This window comes from Centruroides sculpturatus, unplaced genomic scaffold, assembly GCF_000671375.1.
Source record: "Centruroides sculpturatus isolate CEXI.00-Female unplaced genomic scaffold, Cexi_2.0 scaffold3314, whole genome shotgun sequence".
In the NCBI taxonomy this organism is placed as follows: domain Eukaryota; kingdom Metazoa; phylum Arthropoda; class Arachnida; order Scorpiones; family Buthidae; genus Centruroides; species Centruroides sculpturatus.
The window spans coordinates 3765-11291 of record NW_019387533.1 but is presented as its reverse complement, the minus strand read 5'-3'; the positions used below and the strand labels follow the sequence as shown (position 1 = coordinate 11291).

Here is a 7527-nt window from a genome sequence, read left to right as displayed (position 1 = left end):
CAAGTCTATGGATTTTAAGTAGAAAGGCAAGATCGGTGTATTCTTCAGATTTTTTGAATAATTTTAGCGTATGTCCAGTAGATCTGTACAACGTTTATCAAGAATATTAGCAACGTTTTAGAAAACACGTTGCATATATTCACTTACTTATGTTATTAAATTAGTTATATGGCCCTCGTTCACTTCGATTCAATACATTTTCTTTATTATTTTAGCGGATCCATAAACAAAGCAGATAACATGAATCATTAAATCACAACTCATGAGTTGTTATTTAGTAATTGTGATCATCCTAAAGCATTTTTATTAACTACAGAAGTTATATTAATATGTTATAGGAGGATACGTATAATTCTGAAATATCTGATCCCAGTTAAATGTTTAATAGTTGAATCTTGAATGCAGTTCTTCAGCTACCCTCTGAATAGTACTAATATAAAAAGTTTGAATTAAGTAAACATGTTACTTACTTTTAATGTTCGTTTCATTCTTGTTAAAATTTTCGTTTGGAGTGAAATATTCATTGTTGACAGGCTAAACAATATGCAAATAATACATGACAACCACTAATAATTACTTATAATATATAAATCAGTAACGAGTTGCTCAACTTTCCTGGCAACGTTTTCAAATTTTAGTGGCGTGTGTTTAATAAAACGTTTTTAAAATGAAATATTATATTTTTAACTATTATAGAAAACAAAGAACCGAATTTGAATGAATGAGTCCGACCCTAATAGAGATAATGAGGGTCGTGTTTATGTCCTTAATTTCTTGATTTTTAACCAGCAAAATTCAATAGCGTCAATTTCACTAATAATCAAACTTTCCAGCAAAATTTCAGAAATTTTCAACAAAAAAAACAGGAGTTATTAAGTGTCAAACAGGGTGAATAAATTCGTGCACCTCCACACTCTAACATCCATACAAAGAGATAAAACCCAAGATTATTTTGACATTTGAAGGAATTCTAAATTTAGAAATGTAAAAATCTTGGGGGTCAAAAAATGACTCCCCAAGCTTTTTACATTTCTAAATTTGACCGATCGTCACTACTTTCCCTTTGTTATACATAACAACCGAAAAAGAAATACGAAAATCTTATAAATTAAAAATGCATTTTTTTGTGATTGTATATAAGCGACATATTAGAAAATTGTATTGAAATTAATTGTTTTGAAAATTTTGTAGAAATTATTTAGTCTTTTAAAGAAATTAACAAAATAACAAGCGAGACTCTACATGTTCCATCTTGTACATTGAGAAAACATATTACTAATGAAGTAGTAATGTTATTTGGATTTACTAATTATTTTTTACTTAAATTAGCATCGTGTCTTCTACCGTACGATTTAACCGTAGAAAAATTCCAATGCGTTTAGCCTGTTTTCACGCCATCATTTTCTTCAGGAAAATATATAAAAATTGTATACGCACTTTACATTACTTGCAAAAATATTTAATAATTAAAACATTTCTGCATTAAAATCGCTTGTTTCTTTACAGTGTTATTCATAAATGCTTACACAATCATTATTTTAATAATATACGTCGTAAATTCAACCCAAACCAGAGAAAAAGCAAACGTTTAAGCCGAACTCCTACTCGTCACGTTTCACGTTCCAAACGACATTTTCAAACTTGTAAAATTACAAGATAACGACGCTCGACGTTCACGTTTTAGCGATGAAAAATTTGGTCGCAACCTCTTTATTATTTATTTGTAATCAACTGCTTCTAAAAGTAGATAAAATTAAAAATTGCAGTGTTTATTAATTTGTTGTAATCTCTGTTTATGTAATTGCAGTATTTCATAGTATTGTAAAAATAAATAAATCTGGTATTTTGTGCTATCATCGTTGCAAATGGCAACAAAGTAAATTTTGCCTACGTTTCGTAAATCTTAGGTCCGCCTGTATGCCGGGCAACCTTTCTCAACATGTGGCCACATCCATTGTGAACCTGACCAATGAGTCTGAAATAAAAACTCATTGTTTATACTCTAATTTATCGTGCACTAAAAAGCAGGAGTACTCAAATTATTTGAGTACAAAATTGAGAAAGTTTGAAACAGTATAATTTATATATATAAACTTAAGTTGAAATTTGCTTCTTACTTTTAGGAATGTTTTGTATGCATAACAATATGAATATTGAAATATGGTGAATTTTCGCAAATCTTCAGATGTCGAGATTGTCTACACCCAAAACATATGGCAAACAATTAAGTGAATATCTGTGCTTGAACATGTATTTGCCACATAGTTAGCCTAATATTTCAGAATAAATTGAACATTAAGAAACTAAATTTAGTAGTGTTCATTGTCTACAAGGGACATTAATAATATAAAATTTTGGCAATAAAACTTCCACGAGTGAAGAGATAGAAGATGGTCACGTGTAAAATCTCGAGTGGGATCAGACTTCATTAAAATTGTATTTGTTGTTAGCATAGTTTGTGAAATGCATTTCTACCATTAAATTTAACTATTTCTTCATTTTATAATAATTAAAATTATAGAAAGTTTTTATAACACATGGCGCCAATGACAATTTTATTTATTTATTATAATGAATAATATAGATGTTATTTTTTAAATAAAATCTCTTAACAGCCAGAAAACTTTCACAATTCGTTACTAGATTTTTTCTTCTATAATACATTTTTTTTTTATTTAATACAGAATACACCTAACATCAAAGCATAATATTCATTACTAATATTGACCTACATTTTCAACCATTCAGAAACCTATGTTAATATTAAAGTTTCACTGTAAAATATTTTGAAATTTCTATTACTTACCAATACGTTTTCATCATCATCTGGGAGATGAAAAACTTCTTTATAATCTTCAGTCTTTACTTCAATCTTCAATTTTTTAAAATCAAGTTTACATTCTGATTTTATACCATGTTTTACATCACAATTCTCTTTTATTTCTTCTTTCTTAATATCTGTAGTGAAATTTACAATCTCTTGTGTTAAAGTATTCTATTAAAAATTTGAAATATAAAATAAAACTGAACATATTTTCATTAAGATAACAATATTAACATACTTTATTATATTAACAATAATATTAACGTCTTTCACTACATGATTTATTTCTGATTGCAAGCCAAAAACTACCTTTGAATCACGGCGAATTGCTGTGATGTGAGATACAAATTATAATAAGTACGATTAAAAACTTGTTTTCGTTATTAAACAGACCAGCAACGAGTGCTTATCTTTTCCGGAAACATTTAATACTACGGCTGGCGCCATCTCTTATGTTATTTTGTTTTAAATATTTTTATATTTTTAACGATTATAAAATTAAAAATGCTTAATTTTGAGGATAAAGATGTGTTTTATAAAAATTGTATATTAGAAAATGAATAAACTCGTCATTATATCTGACCTTACTGAAGATACGACCCGCATTATCTCTATAAGCCCCTCGACCTTTAATTACAAAAACTTAAAAGCATCAATCCCATTAATAAACAAACCTTCCTTTTAAATTTAAGAAATTTTCGACAACAAGCACAGTAATTATTAAACTTTGAAAAGGTTGAAGAAAATCATCGTTTCCCTCCACACACGCTGACATTTATGCATACAAAAAGTACACGAATTTTTTTAATTTCTCGTCGTTTTAAGTTGTCTTAAGTTTAAAAATGTAAAAATATTCGTAACGATTATTTGCTGGCAGACTTCCCTTCTGTTATATATAAGAGCCGAGAAAGAAACACTTAGTTAAAGAGTTAAATAATCACGAATATAAAAATTTTGAATTAGAAATTTACAATAATTTTACAATATATTCTCATAGTTGTTACATATTACAATAAAGTTATGTTAATTAAAGTTCAATATTCCGGTGTTTTCCCATTTTAGACGTTCTGACCATCCGTTAACACAACAACATAAAATACGTCGACAAATAAAACTACAAAATTCTATTTGTCGACGTTGATAACTTCGTCTGAAAATTTAGACATATGTACGATGCACTGTACAATGTGTTAAGTATCTGCGTCACTCCCTCACACTTCGTTTCAAATATAATACCTAAATTTATATGCAATAAAAAGCTGAGTGTTAAAAGTACAGATGAGTTTTATTTATAGATACATAAAATTAGTACTTTAAAAACTTAGAACCTGAGAAGTAACAATACATCCGAGTCTCAGCACCCATTAATGGAAAACCCGCTATTTTCAGAATATCATAGACATGTATTGATAAAAACAGTAAAATAAATACCAACAGACTTCTTCGGCATTTGTTTTAAAAAAACTGGAATTTATTCATATAATTGGGTTGTAATCTGAAAAAATTTAAGACCTATAAATCCTCACTGTTGTCTGTGTGACAGTCCTTTCTTAATCTCGAGAACGGGCGAAGATGATAGACAAGACTAGGTAATATGGAGATAGTAAAAACAGGAGACCCCGATTAACTGTGTAAAAACGTTTGGAGAATATTGAAAGTCGTATTATTTCAATTAAAATCTTTTCTCCTAAAAACAGTTAATTAAAGACCGGCATAACTGCATTGTTATATGAAAAGTATAATGTACACAGGCAAGCCTCTACTAATTTGAGATAAAAACCATATATTTTAAATTACATACATTAGAAATATGATTAAAATTGCAACCCGACATTGTGACGATGTCATAATAAATAATTGCTCGTTTCATTGAAATCTAAAACATATAAATTGAACTTTTCTATGTTGTATGATTCCGATCAATTGAATTAACAATTTTAAATCTCTCAACTAAATTAAATGTACATAATTGATAATACTGAATTCTACTTAATTCCTTATCCATTATACACGACGTATTCGCAACGTTTTTCAAATGTTATCATTCCCATTTATATGAATACTAGCANTAGCAAAAAAAAGTTGAAATAAAGTGATTAAACAAAAATTATTACAAATATCGTAAATAACAGTTCACAAATGCATATATAGAGATATTTTTTGGAGGGGGGAAATGGTCTTCACAATTTGAAATGGATCGAACACACAGTGCTCGAATGCTCGTGTAAACTCGCGCCATCTATCGTAGGATAAATGTACTTCGCGGGAGTGTATTAAAAAACTTTCCAAAGTTTCATGGCAATCGTACTATGCCACAAACCTTCGCTGGAGTATATTAAACAACTTTCCAAAGTTCCACGGCAATCGGATAAACGGTGTGGTAATGTATGAAGGGCACACACAGACAGACAACACACATACATTCATTTTTATATATATAGATGAATTTATGTATTACGAATTATTCTTATCACTACAAAAAACTTTCGTAGTATTAAAAGCATTAAGCCTCTTACCTCTTTCGATTTTATAACCAGAATGACTCCAAATAGTGGATCCGTTTGTGTTGTTAGTAGGAATTGGTTCTCTTTTAATATTTATCTGAAATAATAAAATATTACGTAATATTATTACACAGATTCACCTTTATAGAAAAACACATGAACAATTATTTAAAGTAGAGCATAAAAGTACGCTTACTAAATGTTTTTTAAAAAATATGGCCTACTTTCTACTTTTCTTTTTATAGTAGTTCCTATCATCTATTTAACACCTTTCAAAGAAAAATTTTGAATTCCAAACGTGAATTCAGGTTTTCAGCAGATATACGTATACAGTTTATCAGTACTTCTTGCCCTATTAAATGAAGCTGATACTATATGAATATGTAAATTATAGTTTATTAAGAATCGGGGTGCAATTTCAAAAGACTTATAAATACCCACTTTCCTTAGTCTGTACTACTGTTTGACAGTTTTTTCTAAATATCGACAACAGAGTTAGACAGCTAAAAGCCGAAACCACATATGCTTAGAGGCAATCGGAAATTCTTGTATACAAGAACTTCCGATGCAAATCGAAAGTAAAGTTGTTTCAATTCAGAAAGTTTCCTCTGAAAGAAGTTAAATACGTAAACGTCACAACTCATATAAACAGGGAAAGTATAACGTACAAGGGAAGCCACTACTAATTTCAGGTGAAGGGCATATATTTTAAATTAAATAAAAAAATAATATAATCAAAAATTGCAGCCCGGCATTGTGAGGATGTCACAATAAATATCTTCTCGTTGATTGTCTTTTCTTTTTTGAACTTCTCTTACTTTCGTGTCTTGTAGTGCGTGTAACAACCGAAAGTATAAAAATCCTATCAAATTTGTCCGTCAGCTATTGGAAATCTCCAAGTTTTAAGACTTCCTCAACCCAAACAAATGTTTAAAAATATAAAGATTTTACTTATTATTACATATTAAAATTTTTAAAAATACAATTTATCTTTAATCTGAAAATTAAGCTTTTTGCCATTTTATAACAACTAATAATATGAAATGGTTTTTGAATAAAATTTCCTAACAGATGGTGCCACACACAATTTTTTTTGCCGGAAATGTTACGCAACTCGTTGCCAGATTTTTTCGATGAGAGATAACTTCAGATTTCTTATTTTGTGATAATCAATCTCTCGATCATCGTGAATCTCCAAAAGACTTCATCGAAAATGGAGATCTCGAGTCGAGTTCTACTACTGCTTGGCCTGACGGGACTTAAAAAGTCCCAAATACATTTTAACCTCATACAGCTTAAATATCATACATTTTACAAATACAATACACTAAACTCCAACTACACATATGAAATATAAATTTATAGATACAAAAGTAGATACATTTAAAATATTATGTAGAATTAATATCTCAGAATGGATTGAAAATTAAGAAACGAAATTTGGCAGGATAACTTCTGTATAGAGAGCATTGATGCTAAATTTTTTAAAAGAAACATCACGTGTAATATGTCGAGTGAGGATCGGACTTAATCAAGATTTTGTTTGTTGTTACCGTTTGCACTTGTTTATAAAACTTATCTCTACCTCCAAAATTAAGCATTATGTCATTGCATAATAATAAAAGTATAGAACGTTTTTATATAACAAAATCTTAAAATTTCGTTACTTCTGTAATATTTATTTCTAATGATTAATAATATAAAAGTTATTCTTTAAATACAATTTTTTAAGAATCGGGAAAGTTACGCATCTCATTGTTAGATTTTTTTATATAATACATATTATTATGTTTAATACAGAAAACACGTAAATTTTAAGCATAATTTTACATTACTGTTATTGAGATACGTTTTCAACTACTCACAAGTCTAAGTAAATATTAAAATATCACTAAAAGTGTGTAAAATATTTTGAAATTTGTATTACTTACTAATAATACCTTTTCATTATCATCTGGGAGATGAACAACTTCTTTACAATCTTCCCTCTTTACTTCAAATTTCAATTTCTTCAAAACAACTTTACATTCTGATTTTATACCTTGTTTTATATCATAATTCTCTTTTACTTCTTCTTTCTTGATATCTGTAGTGGAATTTTCAAAGTTCTCGTGTTAAAAATTTAAAGAAAAAACTTGTATTACAAAATAGAACTGAGTATATTTTCATTAATTAATTAACAGTGGATAAAATCACTCT

The 7527-nt window shown here is 28.5% G+C and overlaps 1 long non-coding RNA gene across 2 annotated transcripts; it reads right to left on the bottom strand.

The window, feature by feature from the left end:
• Positions 1-139: 139 nt before the first annotated feature.
• Positions 140-7431, bottom strand: LOC111616477. 2 transcript variants are annotated; one of them, XR_002755257.1, is made up of 4 exons: positions 7260-7431; positions 5341-5425; positions 2807-2958; positions 140-534 (listed from the first exon to the last, which is right to left on the bottom strand). It is a non-coding gene; the product is annotated as an uncharacterized LOC111616477 (long non-coding RNA). The 2 variants fall into 2 exon arrangements; XR_002755256.1 differs by having other exon boundaries at positions 7269-7431.
• Positions 7432-7527: the final 96 nt, after the last annotated feature.